The sequence below is a fragment of the Hirundo rustica genome, chromosome 2, assembly GCF_015227805.2.
Source record: "Hirundo rustica isolate bHirRus1 chromosome 2, bHirRus1.pri.v3, whole genome shotgun sequence".
NCBI classification, from domain to species: Eukaryota; Metazoa; Chordata; class Aves; order Passeriformes; family Hirundinidae; genus Hirundo; species Hirundo rustica.
This window is the reverse complement of record NC_053451.1, coordinates 55,339,161-55,359,859: the sequence shown is the minus strand read 5'-3', so window position 1 is coordinate 55,359,859 and position 20,699 is coordinate 55,339,161.

Genomic DNA, 20,699 nt, shown 5'->3' with positions numbered 1-20,699 from the left:
TGAGGGTGATGGCTTTACACAGGCAGGCTCAGGCAGTTTACAGTGAGAGCTCAGAGAGGTGCCAGTGTCACTGGATGCCCATGGGTCCTGGCAGGCCCATGGGGGCTGCAGGCTGCTCCCACAGCTCAGCTCTGTGTGCAGTACTGTTAACCCTGCTGCAGATCCCAAGGAGCATTACTACAGCTCAGCTGATGTGTGCTAATCTCTTCACGGACCCAAACCGTACCAAAGTGAGTCTCAGGGCACACACTGAAGACCATTCAGATCAGCAGGACACAGTTACAGAAAGCCTTTCACAGTAAAGCTCTTTGGAGCCAGTTTTACTCACAGATGAATGCAGCAAGGCTGGGCAGACAAGGCAGCAGCTCCCACTAATGCCCATGTGGGACCTGGAAAGGTGTCATCGCAGTACTAGAGTTTCCCAATCCCATAGGTGAGGCCAGAAGACTGTCAGATGACACAAACTGGTAAAAAAAGGTGATAATGCTGAGTTCAGAAAGAAATGTTTTAGCCCTGGCAGTCTCACCCAGAAACCAGGGGAGGAACTTTCCTCTCTCCTTTCAGACAATAACCAGATAGGTTACTAGGAATTCAGCATCCATGTTCCAGAGGATTTGGCAGCCATCCCCATGAACATGAGAGTGCATATGTGATGCAGAGGGTGGGCTCCACTTCAGCTGAATGCAACTACTGTGCAGAACAGGGCACAGGACCCCTTGGCTAGGGCTACATACAAGCTTAGTGAGCCACCCAGGTGTCCTGTTGTTTTCTTAGAAGGCTGGCTCTGGCCTCTGACAGCTACAGCGTAGTAGTCATGGGTGTGTCATGGATGTCACTCCTAAGAAAGAAGCAGCAATATGTTTATTGATATAACCCAGTGATTTTGTCAAGATTCATGGTAAATGTGAGCAGGATTTAATAAGATCGGATGACTACATGCACTTCATTATTTTTGGCATAGAGGACGGGGTCAGACAAAACAGGCAGGGAGAGAGACTTTCCAGTTGAGTCATGAGGTTCAGAGAAGACTTCCTTGTGTTCTAAGCTCCATCTCAGAAGGGAGTTTATCTGTGTCTAATTCCAAACTTAGTCCCAGACTCACTTAGCTAAGATTTCACAGTTTAGCATGCTATTAATCACTGACTGAGAATCTCTTGAGTCAAGGAATATCTCAACTCCAAGGAGTAACCTTGAGAGCTATGACTCAAAGCAAAGACCCTGGCAGATAGTTCACTGCACTGCAGGGGAGATCAATGAGCCCTGGCTGTTCACTATTTATAAAGTAAGATAATTGACTTACAGTCATATTTGCATACCAGCTACAGAAGTTAATTTCTTCCAAACTTGGCCTGAGTTGGACCTTGACAAACACTATGGTTGGGGGTGTACAATGACTCACTTCAAACTGCAGCTCTGCTCTGGACATCAAGAACATAAAAGTGAAGTGCAAGCCAGCTGAATGCTGACTTGCCTAAGACCTTTGCAGCTACAGTCATAAGCTCTTCATTTAAGGACTACACTCTTTACTTTGGCATAGCTGTAGACACAAGTATCTACCACAAGGTCTGAGTGCCTTCTGAAAACTTAGCTGCCCTCACAGAAAGCAGTTTGGGATATGTGAATCTGAGGCGCAGGCATATTAAATTTTTTTTCAGGTTTGCACATATGAAGTATGGATAAATTAGAAAATAGTTTTGTGTAGGTTGGTATATCAGAAACAAATGTGTGTTCTTATGTCTTCTATCAAATTGTGTTGGATGTGCAACTGATCATGAGTTTATTGTATTATTTATCTCAGGATTTTTATCTTATTTTGACTGCAAAAGTCACTCATCTCACCTCCTCCCAAGAACTTGAAAATTGTTTTCCTTCCATATAGTATCACTGCAGGTATCAAGCAAAAGAAGTGTCCAATCTTAGTTTGCAGAGCCCAACAAAAAGAAGGCACCAGGGCTCTCATCCACCTGCATAACCAAGTGTGAGCTCTACCTTCAGAATTCAGTGTGGAACAACTCCTGAATGATCAGTCACGTCCAAACCAACCTTGACCATTGCTTTTCCTAAAGGTGGAAGGCTCTGGAAAACTGTATGTCCCATGATCTTCCATTTTAATGAAACGTGCTTGCGAGTCAATAGCAGCAGAGCCCCGCGTGCTGCGACCCGCGATCCCAGGTAGCGCGTCTGCGCTAAAGGCAGACAGCTGCGCTCTGTCCCAGCCTATGTAAATTAACTGAAATCTTAGCATAAAACAGCAATAATGCGGTCTGCGGTAGACAGAAAGCAGTCTCTAAAAACACAGCTGGCACGGGAACAGACTGCATGTTGCTTTTTAATTTCTGGAAGGCACCAGTGTAACAAATTCATGATAGCCCCTCCCCTGTTCCCTAGCTCTGCTTGGAAATTGTTTGTAGGACATTATTCTGTTCTCCTGGGCAGGGTTTTTATGCTTGGCATGGTGCACACACACACTTCCTAGAAATGCTGCTTTTCAATAATTTTCATCTGAAAGAGGAGAAGTTAAAAACCTAGTTTACATAATTCAAATTTGGTGTTCTCAGGATTGTTCCAGGTGTAAATTTCCCCAGTTTATGAGTTTGCCATTGCTCTCTGGTGCTCTGAATAGATTTTGTAATCAGTAAATGTAGTAGTAACTGCAGATGTTAATCAATCACTCTGATATCTTAAAGTGAGGCAAGTGGAATGTGAATTAGTTGTATTGTGGTAGAGACTACTATGCTTTGGTGTCTCTGCGTTCATTAGGAGCTGTTGGATGTGAATCAGAGGCTAGCCATTACAAACCAGAACTAATAACTAAAAACCCTCCCCTCTTTTTGATGCAGTTGAGCTCATTCTGGACCTCTCAGCCTTCTAGACTCATGGCATTGCAGTGAGGTGAGAACAGCTTGACATGAGCCTCCTGAAAACCATGCTGGAGCATCATCCCTCAACCTTGCTGTTCACAGGTGATGGTCCTGAGCAAGCTGGGTGTTGCAGCACCAGAGCCCTGTGTCCTGATGACTGTAAACCTGAGGTGAGTAACTGCTGTGATGTTGTAGAGGTCTTTGCTGTGAAACTGGATGTCTGTATCAATTTGCTCTGGATTGCTTTTGAATGACAACTGAATATTAGAAGCTGGGGCTGAAGGGAAAGCTGGAATAACTCAGTTTAATTATAGTATTATAAGTAATAAGAAAATATACAAACATATATATATATATATATATGTATATAACTGAAGCTCTCTAAATTTTCATGTCTCTCCCACACACTAATGCTAGTTTCAATCTCTGTTCAATCTCAGCTGAAGCTGAATTCATATCTTGTTTTAAAAACCTGGTTGTCTCATTCTTCCATGAGTTTTGGAAAGATGTGCCATATTCCTGAGGATTTCTTGGACATCATCCTTTCTAACCACATTATTGCTTCAGGATCTACAAGTTCCTGTGCATACTTACAGTGCTAAGGGGAAGTTAAAGGTGAGAGAACCCAGAGCACCTTAAGACACGTCTTTTATCTGCCTAAACCCATGCACTGAGGTCAGACTGGAAGCACTGTACCTTCAATCCCTTTAGGTTGTGTCATTCCAGTGGAGCTCAATGGAATTACTGTGGCATAAAACTGATGGAATGATTAGTTGGCTGGAAATTAGGGTCCGAATCATTTCTTTTTCTCATGTGCAATTTTACCAGTTTAAACATTTCTTTCCCTGTATCAAAAGGAGGAAGAGTTATGGAGGAATTTGGTTTGGAAGTATCCAAATATATTGCTTCAGTCTTGTTGTTCTAAATAGGATACTTTAATATTGTTGCATTAATAATATTTTCTTATGAGCCAGCTAACCGGCTGGGATGCAAATTGTCTTATTCCCAGATTCTCCTGGGCAATTTATATCCACCATGACAACACATCCAGAGGCAGTTTCAAGTTGAACTGAGTTGAAATAAAATATTCTTGTTCAGCTAAAAAATATACTGAAATGTTTGGTTTGGGTCAAGCCCATGTAGTGAAGAAAATACTTTGTTTTGATTTTCCCGAAGGAAACCTGAATGCTTTGGGCAAAACTGATTTGATTTTTTCCTTGAATAGAAAGTTGATTTTGTGGAAACTTTATTTCCCACCAGAGGCTGAACTGTTGGGGAGTGTCCCTAAGCTGTTGTGCTGAAGCAATGAAAGGCCTCTGATGCTTTAAGGAGGAACTCTGCAGCCTTATTTAAAGAAACCTCTCTAAAAATCTATGCTTTGTGTTAGTGAAACCTGAAGGAAAATGTTCATCTCCATATCTTGCTCCATATCTAGCTGTAAATATTAACTATATATGTACCTGACAATGACCTTTTATACCACAAGGGGCATCTGCAGAGTTTTGATTTATCAAACCGTGTTTTACTTTGAATATTTTTATTTCAGCTTGGCTAGCTGATAGTTGCTCTGAGAAAATATTATGTTGTATTATGGTCAGCTGAGTTACAATTTGGCCAGCTTTTCTGTGGGTAAAATTTTATTGCGTCCTGACACGTCACCACTAATTCCATTATATAGAGCTCCATATCCCATTCATTAATACCTGAATCTCTTCCACTATCTTTTTCCTCAGTTTAAACTTCCAAGCAGCCATGAGCCTTTTCCACTTGATTTACTTCAGCTTACTGCTTAAAGATGCACTTCCTGCCCACAATTAACACTGGTCATCATCCAAAGCCTGTCTCCTGTCAGCTGTTACCCAGTGAAATAGCATCTTTTTAATGGGGTGACCGAAACCAACGCACCTTATTGCAAAAGTGGCTTTGGGTAGGGAGGGAACTTTCTGCCAAGAGAGCATCATCTTTGGGAACTTAAAAAGCCTTTTATCAGGTGATAGACACTGCAGAATACGGTGGGGGCACTTCATCCTTTCTGTCTTTCCCCTGTTCAAAAAACTTCCATTGCTCTGATGATCAGTACAAAGGAAAGGGAAAACAAAAGGAAGACAAAAGCAATTTCAAATTTTTTTGTGTTCCAGTCTATGATTTGTCCATATTTCTCTGGGCTAGTTTTTTACTCTTAGCTCTCTAGTAGCATGTAAACAGAAATGCAAGAGTAAAATGAATCCATAAGGACTTTCCTACATTTGTGCTTGGATATTGATGAATGGAGAAGCATTTATGAGAAAAAGAATGAATTTCGAATCCAAAGATGTAGATCATCTCTTCTGGATTTGCAGCCTTGCGTGGTGTCAGGGATTAACTCAAATATATTTGTACTTTTTAGAGGCTCATGGGTTCACCAGTGTATGGCAGACAGTACCACAGAGCTGTGAAATAAGTGAGTGCCACAAGAGTGATGATTAAAATATTTTTAGTTTCCATATATCTGGCAGTGTCAAACAGCTGCAGCCCTGAAGTTTTACATATAAAAAAATATATGTACAGAAATAAATGTAGCTGCTATTTGAACTGTCTGTTACATCTGGCAGGTGACTGTTGTAATGTTTTTCTGCTGTTATTCTTGGGATATCACATTTTTCCAAGTTATTAAGTTACAGTGTGTAATTTATAACCATCAAAGTGGAAAACATTATGCAATGCATGAATTAGCATGAATGTATGTTATTGAATATGTGCTATATTTCTAGAAATATGCAATTATTCCTCATTGCCAAACTTAAGATTTTTGCTGTCAGGTTTTGTTTAGTTATATTTAACTGATTAGAAAAGCTTTAATGGATGCAAGCAAGAGTTCTGTAAAAGACATTCCCCAGTAGGTCTAATTTTGTGTGAAATTAGCAAAATTGTTTTCTTCATGCATAATAGTCCAGCATTAAACCAAGATTATTTGGGTAACATGGACTGGCAAGGAGGTGCAAACAAATAACACAGACACAGTGGCTGATGGAACCCTTAAACATCAGTCATGATATTATAACTACGGCTTGCCAGGGGTGTTGGCTGGCATTACCTGCTGGGATCCAGTTCACCTGTTTAAGATAGATGTGCACCTTAATTGTAGGTGCATAGAGAAACAGCTCTCTCCATGGAAAGGTGATTGCTTCCACTGATGCTGTGGCAGTGAATTCAGGGCCATTCTTTTCATGGGCTGCTGAGCTGGATCCCACCCTCTACTCATTTCATGTAAGGTGGCAATTCACATGTTCACTTATTGACTGTACCTTCATAGTAGTGTCTGGTTCTTAAAAGAGTGGAAGCCAAGACAGATCCATAAAATGCAGTGTAAGAACTGTGTTACCTTCAGCTATGTAAATTGTCTTTTACATCTACACACGGTGCTGTCTGAACTAGTCGACTCCAACAACTGTGCTGATATTTTTCTGTAACTTCCAGTATTTTAAATACTGTGTTTCTCACAGAATTGTTGTACTATAATTTAAGGTGTTCTGGGGGAAATGTAGTGGACTTTTTGCTTAGGGATGGAGCTAATTCCCGCCTTCTTTTTCAGACACAACATGTGAACAAGTACTCTCTTCAGAGCCTGCAGAATTCTGCCACAAAAGTCCTAGAAAGACCACAAATCCCATAACAGCTTGATTTGTAAAAGAAGTTATTATTTACCTAGTCTAATAGACACTGCTTTATCTCAGTTCTGGTTCCTAAATATCACTGAAATCCAAATGTTTTTCTTTAGAGCAATTAAGAAAATCAGAAGTATTTACCTAAAGCACTTGTTTTAAAGAAACAAGTGGAATACTACTAAAATATAAAACATTTTTCCAGTGAAGTTTGATATCTCTGTAAACATTTTAGACGTAATTTTCTTCTGACTCATTTTTGAGTCCACTGAGGATCCAAATATCAAGTTTACTATCAATTTCCACCCGGGAAGCAAGTACTGTAAATTGGACTACAAGTGAAGAACAGATTGCTTTATGTAATTTAATTTATATCATTCCAACATGGGTCAGAGCACCACTGTATTGTGGAGTGCAATAAAAGGCTGACTTATGTTAAGAGTCTTTTAGGAAAATCCACACTCACTGGGAGTCTCCAGATGTTACACACCCATGTTGTGCAAACATGGGCTACAGCTGAGTATTAGAGGCATGCAGGGCAGGCACAAGGATCCCTGAGGGCACCTCTGATCTGAATGTTAAATTAGTTTTATTGAAATATGTCTTTTAAATGAACTGAGTCTGATGTCTGTCTTTGTACTGGAATATGCCGTCTTAATGATGCTTCCTTGAGAGCTGCTGATGAGAGAAAGGAATGAGGGAACAGTCATTACCATTAGGAGCATTAAAGTGCTGAAGTTATCCCCTCTCTTCCAGCCACAAGTTTTTATATCGTCTATTAACACATTATAGAGCACTGCAGCTTTCTGTGGTACAGGCAGGGTCTCTGAGCTAATGCACACCAATAAATCTCAGTTAGCTGCTGCTCTGCCCTGGTCATCTGTGAGAAAGTCCTAAGAGATGTGCTGGCACAAACCAGAGCAAGGAATATATTATGTGTGTCTGGGCAGATCCACTAATGTGGATCAGAATACTTCCCAAAACATGCAGATTCCTCATGAGAATGGCTGCTAGCCCTGGCAGCTATCCCTTGTGAGGTACCACCAAGGTAAGACTTCATCAAGGTTGCCAGTTCCGTGGCTGCAAGGGCAGGGAGGATGTATGAGCACCCTTGGGTGCCCTCAGGAAGGGTGGGAGGCAGCCTGGAAAGCCCAGACAGCAATTCCTGGGACATACAGGCAGTGACTAACTGGGACCTGAGCCACAGCTCTCACATGGTGAGAGAGTCATGGGCAAAAAAGGAAGGCACATCAAAATGCATGTGTGAAAGTAGATGTTCAGTTTGATAAGGTGAAGAGATACCAGGTGCAAGGACTGCTGAAAAGTGGCAGGACCTGCAAAACAGAAAGTGAAGGGTATATAGGAAGCTAGAGAATGATTTGGTGTTTGATGGAAAGAAAGGGGAGGGAAGAAAGATCTATCATGATCTTATGTGCAGATTCATGAGTCAGGTGTCAGGCATGCAGAGTCAGATGAGTCTTGGACAAAAACTCCCTTGTAAGCCCAGGACTGACCCTTTCCCACATCTGTGGCTTGAAGTTTGTTACTTCAAGTGCAAAAACTTGCAAAAAAACCCAAAACTCCGAAAGAGTCTTCATGATCCACGGTCCTCTTTAAAATTTTAATGTGTTCTTGGCTTTCATACTCTATAAAGTACTAATTTTAATGCCCATTTATTCTTCAGGATTTCTTAGACTCTTTTGTTTCCACGTGTTTTGTCAGACATGCTGTAGAAGAAGAACTGCTCCAACTTAGACCCATGTACATGTTTGTACTAAGAAGAGCTTGGCAAGGGAGCATAGTGTCCTTCAAACCCATGGAAAATGAATATAAATGGAAAATCTTATGTTCACTCCAGCAGGTTTTCAGGAGGAAAACAGATTATCTTTGCCAGGTCCAGAATCTGGTCCTTAGTGATCTTCTTACTGCCATTTCCCAAGGTGCTGTGCCAGTATACTCTCCTGACTGAGACTGACTTTTAATACCTGGAACAATGGAAATCGCATGACAGTCTGAGAGAAAAGAGTGAAGAACCTGTCTTTGTAAAGGAAGGCTTGGAATGGACACGTGTGCTTTCAGTAGAAAATATGTGTGGGTCAGAAGTCATGATTAGTTGTGCAGGTTAAAATGAGGAGCAAATTCAGAACAAGAATTCATGTTCTTTAGGTTGCAGAGGCAGGCTCCGGGTGCCCCTGGAAGTCTCATCACGGACTGCCTGGCAGGGGTTGGAGCCTGTATGTTTATATGTCTGGTTTTATTTATAGGGCATTTTGGGATTGCACAATCCAAGGGAGAAAAGGCAGTGGGAAAAATGTATCTCCTTTCCTGGTGGCCTCATAGAGTTATTATGAACACAACTCACTTCTTAGCAACATACTGGTTACTGAAGTCAGGAGCCGTGTGAAGGGCATTTTGGGAGTGAAAATGACAGAAGTGCCTAAAGCATGTTGACTTTGAAGAGATGCTTTTGCTGTAAGGAGGACACTTCTGCCATTTGTACTTTATACCTTGTGCCCAAGGAGCCCACCATAAGGGGAACAGAAATCAAAATGTTCTGTGGTATTGGAAAATTTGAAGGCAATGAGACATACCTGGCACATGGTAGGTGGAATCAGTTCATCACAAGGGAGCTGAACTTCTTCCTTGGTGTTCTCTGTGTAGTGTTTCATTTAATGCATGGCATTAAAATGCAAGATTCAAGCCAAAAATTTGCCTCTGAAAATAAATTGGGCATCCACCCAAATGCTTGACAGGAGATGAGCCTTGTATTGTGGCCCTGTATAATGGCTGAAACGCCTGGGCTCTGCCAGCCTGGCAGAGTCCAAATCCTGAGTCAAGAGCTGCTCAGGGAATACCTTTTTCCTGTAAATATGTACTTAAATATCAGGTTGCTGAAATGGTGCATCCGGCTTGATCCTGCACTGGCGATACATGAACAAAGAAAATGGCATCATCCAAGACAAATAAAGGAAGACTCTGTAAGAGCAAGAATTTCTTTTTCCTCACACTGATTGTTCATTAATGTTCCCACTAACATAAAGTTAATGGAGAACCGAGCTCCCACAAAATATAATCTGGAAAATGTGGGGCAGATGTGTCAAAAATGCATTAACTATCTCAGTGAATCTAAAAAGATGTAATCCAGATCCTATTTTATGAGCTGCACTCTTCAAAGTTCTTCCTGGCAAGGGGGTACATTACTTACTGAAAGTTGTAGGTGGTTCTCCAAAATAAATAAGTCAGTGCTACCCACCTCACTGTCCAGACTGGAAATTTCCTGAGCTCCAGGAAAATGCAAACATGAAGCTGAAGCATGGTGAACCTCCTGCCTGCAGCGGTCTAGGACAGGACTCCTAATTTTACCATCCTGCTGCTGCTCTTTAGATGTTTAGACATGTTGTTCCAAGTTCCCATAATGTCTGTGTGTGCTGGCAAGGGAGATCAGTAAGCTCTGTTCTGGCCAAATTAAATAGCAAATTACCATTGAAATCTGCTTTCTGAATGTCCCCCCACCCAGATTCCAGAGTGACCTATTGATCTGGGTTCACTTACACTGTGTAGCTACTGACTTTTACAAAACAAGCAGCTCAGTGCCTACACCTTGTGTCTCTGTCTCACACATGCCCCCTGCTAAAGAACAGAAATGAACCATTAGAGTCACAATTTGAAAACTGGAAATGCTTGGGTGTGTGTCATCAGCTGGAGAAAAATCCCATCATTTCACTGCTACTGCAGCATCCTTCTTATTTGTGCCTCCAACTCAATGCATTAAATTTAATTACACAGTAGTACAACTCCAAGACAGATTTAATATATTGGGATAAAAAAGTTTCAAAAAACCTCCACTCCTTCATTAATAATTGAAACAGCACTTATGCTGGCAACAGAGAAAAGTGAAGTTGTGCCAGGCTGTGGCACATGGAGCAGAGATTCAGCCATAGAACCATAAAATGGTTTAGGTTGGAAGGGGCCTCAAAGTTTGTGTACTGACAATCATGGGTAGGGACACCTTCTGTGAAGCTAGGTTGTTCAAAGCCACATCCATCCTGGTCTTAAACACTGCCTGGGTTGGGGCATCCACAATTTTCCCAGGCAGCCTCTTTCAGTGCCTCATCACACTCACAGGAAAGAATTTCTTCCTAATATCTAATCTAAAGTTACTCTCTTTCAGTTTCAAGCCTTTACCTTTTGTCCTATCATGGCATATCCTTGTAAAAAGTCCCTCTCCAGTTCTCCTGTAGCCCCCTTTAGGTACTGGAAAGTGCTATAAGGTCTCCTCTCCAGGCTGAACAACCCCAATCTGTCTTGGGACTATAACTGTAAACTGTCTTAATAAATACATACAAATAGAGAATTTGTGATAATTTAATCCAGAACATGGAGTGAACAGATGGAAAAACTCCACTGGGTCAGCTACTGTGTGCCCCTGGCAGTACAGGACTGAGGCAAGCAATGTGCTTCTGTTGGATCAGTTCTCCACACTCCGAACAATGGGATGCCTGCTCCCTAAAATACCTTCCTTTGTAAAAAGAGGATTTGTTTTTTCCCCTTCACAATGGGCAGTTTAAATTCACCTTGTGATTTAATCCACTGTTTCTAATTGCATCCTTTCTCCTGGAGGAGGTAACTCCCCTTGGTGTGCAGACCCTTCAAATATTGATAAGAAAATCACTGTCCCTTTTCTTTTGCAGATGTGTTTAAGCCCAGTTTTATTCATAGTTAGCCTTTCAAATCTTTCCTCCTGAAGCCCCCACATCCTTTTTGCTGCTCTGCTTTTACAGTTTCTCACTGGGCATACGTCTTATCATTTCAGCTTTGATGGTAATATAGCAGCCAGGACAGGTTTGCCAAAGCCTTGCATACAGAATGGAAGACAATTAATACTATTGTTCTTTCATTTTACAATAGGAGATAGACAATTTACTTTTGCTTGGACTCTCTTCCCACCACCTTCTGAGCTGGAACAGATTGTCCCCTCCAGTGCAATTTCAGCCATATTCAGTCCTTTAAATTGTGTTTGGAATTTTTTCCCTTAAAAACAGGAAAGGGAAAAAAAAAAAAAAAAGTGAATTAGAAGCTTTTGCCCTTCCCATTTCTCAGCTGTTTCATTTTATCATTAACCCTATCTGTGTTAAAAAGGTTTGGGAAAAGTAAGGCATGAGAGGAGGTTGTGACAGGTGAAGAGGATTAAGCAAGATAAAAGCTTGAGGGAGTGGGCACTAGTGGGAAATACATCTTTTTTAGCAGGGTGGTTGAAGGTATAGCAATGGTTATGTTGGAAGGCTGAACTGGGGAGGCCAAGTAGGCAGTAGGTAACAGGAAGTGATATATCAGTGGCAGCTAAGGGACTGTGGGAGAAAAAGAAAAGGTCCTGAAAAACTGCCAAATAACTTGCTCACCTGCTGGGTGTGAAGGGTGAGAAAAGCAATCCTCCTGGTGCAGCAGAGAGCATGGGAAAGCTGGATTTGTAATTTGAAAGACAGTTAATCATCTTGGAAATTCTTTTGTACCAAGACTATGGCTTGATGTGAATGGTAAGATGGGGCATGGTAAGGTGGAGCAGAGAGAACAGACATTAAGATGGAAAAGTCTTCCAGTCTTCCACCAGGATGTGCTTGGCATAACTTGATGTTGCAGTGTTACAAAAAAGATTGGCAGAGGTATGAGCTTTAATGAGTTTAAAAAGACTCCCCTCAGGGGATCTAGGGGACTCCAAACTCTAAGGGGAATCTCTATTCAAGGATTCCTCTTGTAGTTTATAGCACTAGAAGGGGGCTATTGTGATACAACAGAAAGAAGCCTCTGGAGGAGAAGCCCAGGAGTGTGCATGGAATGCAGTTGGATCTATAATATTTGGATAAAATTGTGCAAACCACCTCATCTTCATGGATCCTTCCTGTTCCTTCAGGATGACAGATATTCTGAAAAATACTCACTGTTGCAGTTAGCATGAGGAAGCTTTATATGCCAGCTGGTTTTGGTTTTAGCTCCATGGTGCTGAATGGTCACAGGAATATCCCAGCAGGTAACAGCCAGAGAAGTATCAAGCAACCTACTGGGGTTTGCAAACAACCCCATAGGAACAGACTAGAGTGCAAAAATAATGATTGTTTTGTTTTGCTCTGTTTCTGAACAGTTTTTACATATTTCTTAAGCTGCTCTATTACTCATAGAATTTTAGCCACATATCTGTTTGGTTTTTTATTTTCCTTTAAATGCAGATTTTCCTGCTAGAAACAGTGTCCAGCAAACAAGTATTTAAGGGTTAAGCAAACTTGACCCTTCCCATTTTAAGTCTTTGGCACTGCCACACCCGTAAACATCCAGGACAGATAGTGAATATAATTTCCCAAAACACAGTGGTAGGGTTTCCCAAACACATTTGAGGCCGGAAGTTCCTTGATTATTTGATAGCCTCCATTCACTAGTCATAGTGGTGTTGCCATCCCCTACTCCAGTTGCATGTGCTTGGGCAGGGCTTTGGACACTGCAAGCAATCTTATTTTGCACAGGGTCCAGCTGGAGGTCCCATGGTATATAGTCAGGCATTTGCATAAGTGTTAACTGCATGACTGCTTGAGCACAGGAGCAAGGGCAGTTCCTTTGTGTGAAGAAATTCAAGCTGCTTCCATCCCCCTTCCTGCTCCTGGCAGGAAAGTATTTGTTGGTGCTTACCCTGTCCTACACATAAAAATAAATGAGCAAACAAAGTAGGACTGCCCCCAAGGGTAATTCTGACAGCTTCTTTATGTTCCAGAACCTCAAGAAATGTTGAATTGCTCTTCACCCCTGGAAAAAAAAGAAAGAAGAATCTGTGCTTGGGCAGACTTACAGGGCAGATTATGCCCATGGGGTGCCTAGCCTGAGGAATGTTGTTATCTGTATTTGTTGCACATGCTGATTTCAGCCCTATCGGTATGTTTTATGGGTTACTGAATGTGTTTTCATTGCAGAAGTCTGTACATTTGGCTACCCTAGCTTTGACTCCTTTGTTCACTCACTGTGCTGTTTTTCTGAGTGCATGTACACCCTGCCACAGAAGTGCCTTGAGAAATTGCTTTCACAAAATGATCTGACATTGCAAGAAGTCCCATGTCTCTGCTTCTCAGATTTATTTATGATATACTGTACTGGATCTGGTGCTGCATCTTACACCCACACTGGAACAGGTTAATAGTTTAAGCTTTGTGTTAAATAAAATTTTAAAAATCCTCTTTTAGTCTGAAAAGCAAGTCTCTTTTCTCACTTAAGATGAATAAATCTTCTGTCTGCAGCAGAAACTGGTCAAGCTACAAAGTTGTCATAATAAAACAGAGCACTTGCTTAAAGAGAAGGTTGTTACTTTAGATGGTCTGCTAAAGGCTTTAGAATTCTCAGGCTCTTTGCTCTCGCTAGTCTGATCTGAAGGATGGCAGAAGAGCAGACAGATGCCAGGCTAGAAGAAGGCAAGGCCTTCTCTGACCTTCTTTGGCTACAGTGTTGTTGGAAAGAGAGATACCACCTCATCCCCTCCACACAGTGTCATTGGACACGCAGTAGCCCACCCTGGAAGCCACGCAGGGATGGCAGCGCTGCTGTTGAAGAAAAGCAGAAGACACGGTAATAGTGAAAAAGCATTAAACATGCCCTGAGAGAGGACAGGTTGACTGGATGCAATCTGAGGAGGACATATTCTGAGTGGAGAGTTGCTGGCTAGTTTTTCATTACTGAATATTTGATGCAAATGTACAAGGAGACTTTTTCTTTTTTTTTTTTTTTTTTTTTTTTTTTTCCTAAGTAAATCCAGCATAGAGTAGTTGGGAATGAAAATTCTAGATAGAACTTCAAATTTCATCTATGTAAAAGTCTGTTCCCTCAAAGTTGCCTCTAAGAGAAAATGAAAGTCGTTTGGAATCTGTGTAGATTTGAGGGCTGGTAGAGTTTTTTCACCCAGATTTGGTTGGAATGTCCTGTTTCATTCCTACTGGTGAAGATCTGTAGGTCGAAGATGGAGTCTGCCTGTGCAGACACACACAATTTAGTAACAGAACATACCAGGTCTCAAACAAACCCCAACAAGTGTAGGGCCTTAACAGGAAAAATTCAACTTACTGGATTGTTAATAAAGGTATACAAGAAGGGACAATGTAAACATGAAGTATTTGTAGAACTCTCTGCAGAATAAATGAAAATAGTAAAGTCTAAGCAAGGAAAAAGGTAGATTAAAAACAGGTTGAAGCAAAGAGAATTGTTTTTCATTATCTTACCTCTTTCCCTTTCTGGAGAAATCTATCTCAGGGAACTTTGTGAATGAGGATTTTAGAAAACAGGCAGATGACAGCAAGTGTTTTGCATTGAATTAGATTCAATGTCTGGAGAGGTTTTTTTTCCTAATTTCTAGCCTCCAACTAATGTGATAGTCTAGAAAATTACAAAAAAACCTTAAATGCTGCTGTATTTTCTACTTGTACAGTCATGTGGAATTTTGTTCAGAGCAATATTGGTCTGAGGAAGCACAGAGAATACCACTTTCTGACATTTCTATTTCCATCAAAATCACATTAAAACCTGACTTCAAAATAAAGGTATGATTATGGTATTAAGGTAGGATTTGTAAAAACTGTAGTACGGTCAGTGTAATGTCATACTGATTTGGTAATGTACATGCTGTAGTTTGAAAAACTCCATATCCTTATTTTCAGATTAAATTCTTCCCAGTCAATAGCATTTCCAGCTAAAACATCATTCCCTGATTTAGAAGATTAAACTTCCCTTCATGTCATGGCAACAGCTCTGGTTGGAATCCTAACACTGCTGCTGCCAAATGATTTTGTGATGTTGCACATTCCATATTAAGCTAAATTAGCAGCAGGAGTCCTGCACTGAAGTCACAGTACATATCATCATTGCAGAGTGGGAAGTTGTTTGATTGAAGCAATTTCCTATCTAGCCACAGTGGGCAGCTCATAAGCTGTTCAGGCCTTGTGCAAGTGAGAAATGTGCAAAGGAATTAGGAAGAAATAATACACTCCCGCCCGTGCTCACATGGCCAGCCAGTGGTGCGTGCAGCCCTGATCTGAATGGGGAAGGAGATGTTAAAGACTCGGTACATTAATCACTGCAGGTTAAGAGGCTGGCACCACCAGAAAGAGGACAGTGTGGTGCAGTGCTACAGACTTCACAGTATCTTGGAAAATTTGCTACCTAACCTGCACTACACAAGATCATATATTAACCTCTAAATGATCATCAGTTACATAATTAATCATTGGCATAAGATATCTTCTAGAACTGTCTGGAAAAGAAATGTTCTTTTAAAAATACTGACATTTCATTGGGGAAAAAAAAAAGGAATATATAGTTGATTAAGAAAAAGAAAGGGTTTTTTTTCCTCAGAATCTGAAAGCATTTGAAAGAGAGCAAAGCTTTGTGCAAAAAAGTTTTCTTTAATAAACCCCATAATTTTTCCATTACTGCAAAGTATGAATGGAAAACATCAGTTTAGTCCCAGTGTTTGGGAGTGGATGAACTTATCAGACCTCCCTAGGAACAGAACCACAATCTCCCTTCCCTTACAGGGTCTTTGCTTAGGAAAGGCAATTAGAAGTTCACAGCTGAAGACTTCAGATGCAACTGTCCACCCATATTTCTACCCCCAGAGAAGACAGCATTTACCTCCACAAATGTGCTTTTTTGCAGGTATCTTAAAACAGCCCTTCTTCTTCTCACCTCTGAAGCCATTTCATTTGTGCACATTCACATCTAGACTGCTCTTTGTTTTAGAGGGAAAGCTTTATAACTGTAATTCACAGGGACTCAGGACCTCACAATATGTATTTAAAACTTTTTTTTGACCTTTTAAATATTATACCAAGAGCTGCTAAGCAATTAAGGCAATAAATCTGTGTAAACTGAACATATAATTTCTCTTAGGAATATAAATGTGAGAAAATTAAATGTCAACATCTACCTTGGTGTTTACAAGTGCAGCCATAGAATGCAAATTCATTGCCTTACCTGAATTCCAGCTTTGTCTTATATTGCTGTTAGAGGAACTTTATGTTATTGTGGGGTTGGGGATTGTTTTTATATTTTTTAAGGAGTTCAGACACATAGTCTCTTTGGTAGCACTGAATGTCCCCCTTGTGAGGGTCTTTCTCTGACATGGTTCACTGCTGATCCTGTAGAAGCAGGTGCAAAATCATCTCGTATGGTTTTAAGAGAAGCAGAGTTCCAGCTCTGGCAGTGGGTAGGCAGCGTGACATTATTTCACCCCTTCACATTCTTTCTTTTTGCAATATTTCTTGTTTTATCAGACTTAGAAACTTCTGGAGGAAAGAACTGTGTCCTATTCTCATTTCACACCATCCCTGGGGCCATCAGGGACCATGTGCTCAGTCCCAGACTCAGATGAGGCTTTTGCCTGGTGCATAAACACAAACACACTACCCACTCCTGTCTGTGCACTGGGTAGGAAAGGGGAGCGAAAGCCAGGAGTATTTTTTACATTACGGCACCATCCAGAAGCTCCTAATATTTGGAAATAAGACTATAATAGATCTGTGCTTCCCAGTGACTCAAGAATTCACTGCTACAAAAAGAGATAATGAAAAATCCCTCCCTTGGCATATCTTGTTGATAGAGTCTTGCATGTCTTGCATCTCAAGATTTAGGTTAGAAGGTTGTTATTGAGAGTTTTTTATTTGTTTCAGTCCTAGTTTTGTAAATGTCCTCAACTACTTAGTCCTGCCAGAATAAAGGAGGAACTTACTGTTATTTTAGTGTAGACTAGTCTGGTTTTTCTTCACTGTTTTACTGAATTTACTTTAACACAGCAAAGGCAACTGACAACACTTCTGCAGACATCACTCTGCTGTCATCTACCAGCCTGAGCTCAGGTGGATCAATCATCACAATTGCACGAAGAAGTTGACAAGAATATTTCATCACCAAAATGTGAATATTTCCCCTTTTAATTGACTTTTTTTTTCTTTGATAGTTAAGGATATGGCCTGATGATCAATTTGGTGTCAGTCTAATTAATATTTCCATCATTTAAAAATGCATCCAGAAGGAAAGAGTTTGATTTTACCATTCAATTTTCTTGAATTTTTATATTAGTAAGATAATAAAAATGCACTGGATGCCACTGTCACAGACTGACATCCTCAGAGAGAAATAACCTTGCTTCTGGTGCTAGCTGAAATGTAAGAATAGCATCTGTGAAGTCAAGCCAATAACCCGCTTCTCTGAGTTTCAAAAAAGTTGATTCACCCAAATCCAATTAAAAGAATAACTCCACAAATTAATTAAATTGCCCTTCCAGTAAAGTCGAGGCTTAAATAATTTGCTGCACTTGACAGAAAAGCAAAATAACTTTTATTGAATAAAGGGTGAACTGAAACAGAGTTTCTGCCTTTGAGGTAAGCTGGGAATTGAGTGTTCAGCTCAGAATAAATGATAAACTTGTCTATTTCCATGTAGTTCCTTGGTAGGTTCATCTACACTTGCAAGTACTTACATGATCACTTTGGTCATCACCTGCAAGGACTGGTTGTTTCTGAGCAGGTATATGGTGATAATCACCTTACACACTTCCGAGAGGAGACAGAGTCTTTCCAGCAGACATTCAGCTGGCTACATGTCAGGTTGCCCAAGTCCAGCTGTGCAATTTGTTCCCCTCCTGACCAGGACTAGGAGAGAAAATTGTGTGGAAAATCTCATAGATCAGGATAAAGGCAGGGAAATAGCTTACTGATTATTGTGATGGGTAAAACTGACACAGCTTGGGGAAAATAAATACAGTTTTTTGCCAGAGAGAAATGGAATAGTAGCAAACAAAGACACATTTTTATATGGAAAACTAGAAAACATTTTATAAGCAGACTTTTTAAACCTCTGTCAAGAGATGATAATAAATATGGGCACTCTTCTGCAACAATATGTTGTGCCCTGTGCAAAGAACTATCCTATAATTAGCTGCACCCAACATCATTTAGAGCTTCAAGTGTTGGTGAAAACAAAAATAATTCTTACCTACTTTATGTTGATTCACACTTTCCATAATGCTGAGCAATTTCAATGCCCTTTGAAGTTTAGCCTGGCAACACAAACCTCCCTCTATCACCCCCCCAGCTGTGTGTTGTGCCTGACACCTGCACTGCCCAGCATTGGAGATACTGCATCCATGGGGACCATAAATATCTGGAGCTCATTGCTCACTGGTTTTGAGCTGCAGGTCTCCATTGTGTGCCTGTCTGGTGGGGTGGGTGTTTGGCACAGACACAGGTTCCATAGGGAGAAGGATGGCAGGAGCTGTGTGAAGCCTCAGTGCCAGAATATTCCCTGCTTTGTGACGCGGCCACAAGCAGGTGGCTATGTTAGCCACCCATCCCAAGAGCAATGGGATTGAATTTCTGCCCTGCTCTCCTGAAGTTGGACTCTGTTGACCTTAACTCTTCCATAGCTTAGGAAGCTTTCACAGAGAAGCCACTGAATGCACAAAAAATCGTTCACGCACAGATCTGAGTGTCTTCTGATTCAGCAGAGGAGATGCAATTTCTGTGCATGTAGGGAAGCCAAATATCCCTCTGAAATACAGAGGTGAATTCCTTGAGGAGATGTGTCATGCTGCAAAGAAGTGAAGGCAAATTAAATTCGAGAAGAGAGACAGGTAGAGGGTAAAAATTCCATGAATATTTAAGAGAGGAGGATTCCTGCAGAAGGCAGTACTGCAGATTCAGCTGTAACTAAACTGTCCACAACTGCTGTTTCTCTGCCACCTTTGGAAGATCTTTAATGAATATCAATGTCAAACTTCAGGCATAAAATAACATCTCAAGTTGCTCACTTTACTTAAAAGAAATCCACTGTATCTTGTCACCACACTGATATCCATGATCACAATTGAATAAGCTGGTTTAATTTGAGAAGATTTTGGAGTAGATTGTCTTGAAAATATGGAATATCCCTTCATTCTTATGTACATCACATTGGTTTATTCCCCTTCTTAGTGGTAGGGGAGAGGGAAGATTAAAAAGAAAAGATTCAGGACTTCTTTTACTTTCTTCCATTCTATTTTAAAACTGTGCTTGTGATAAGACAGAAGAAGAGAGAGCAAGAAAACAGAGAACAAGACTCTTTAGAAGGAGGAAAATTTGAGAAATTGCCCCATTTACTCCACTGCTTCCTATTCACTCTTTTCCTTACTGTTTCCTTCCTTATTTTCCAGCAGAAAGAAAGAGCAAGGAAGTGAAGAAAAACAAGTAAGTGAGGAAAGTGATGGCACAGAATCCATGCATTATAGGTTTTGCTCTATATAAGGCAAAATATATTGGTTCTTAAATTTTTAGTCAACACTTCCTATGGAAAGGATACTTTAAAAACCAGCTGAACATGTTGCTCATCACTATTTGTGTACAATTTAGTGTTCTTGTCTGCAAGAACACTAAATCATTCTGGATTTGCCTCAGTGCAGACAGACATGGCAAAAAGTCTAGCTTTAAGTCACAGTAGTGGAAATGGATGTCGTTGTTGACACAGGATAGGTCTCTCTTTGAGTTAAGAAGATAGAGTGCTGTAATGCTGCAAAAAATATTTGGGACTATACAGTCAAAGTGAAACTGAGTTTTGCCCAAGGAAATTCAAGTTGAATTTCCAAGGCAGCACTCAAAAACCTGTCTGAGGAACAGAGTAAGCCTGCATAGGTGAAAAAAAGCACAAGGGTTTGCCAGCAGGAAATAAAAAGCAAATTGGTGGCCATTCCATAAAGGCTGGGGATAAAAAGGACAAGACTAGTACAGAAGAGAAGAAAGCACAGAGTATGGCAGATCATTATCTTTAATGGCACAGACTGTAAAATGTGAGAAGCAACTGGCTTTTGTATCTTTAAAGGCTGCATTAGATAAAGGAAGACCAAACAGTAACTCAAGGAAAGTGGGTTCCCCAGGTTGCAGGAAACATGTCATATCAGGAATGCAGTAAACCCTTCAGCACTTTTCCAGTTAAAACCAGTAAGTGTGTAATTCAGATGCCAGCTCCTGAATTTCCCTATGGTGAACTACACTAGTACAAAATACATTTGTGATATTAATTTTCCTTATGGGTAGTCATCAAAAGTACATTGCTAAAGGGCTGCTTTCATTTTGTAAATGTTTTACTTTTATCTGTCCTATTATTTCTTAGGAACTTCCAAATGGGACAACTGTAATTTTCTTAA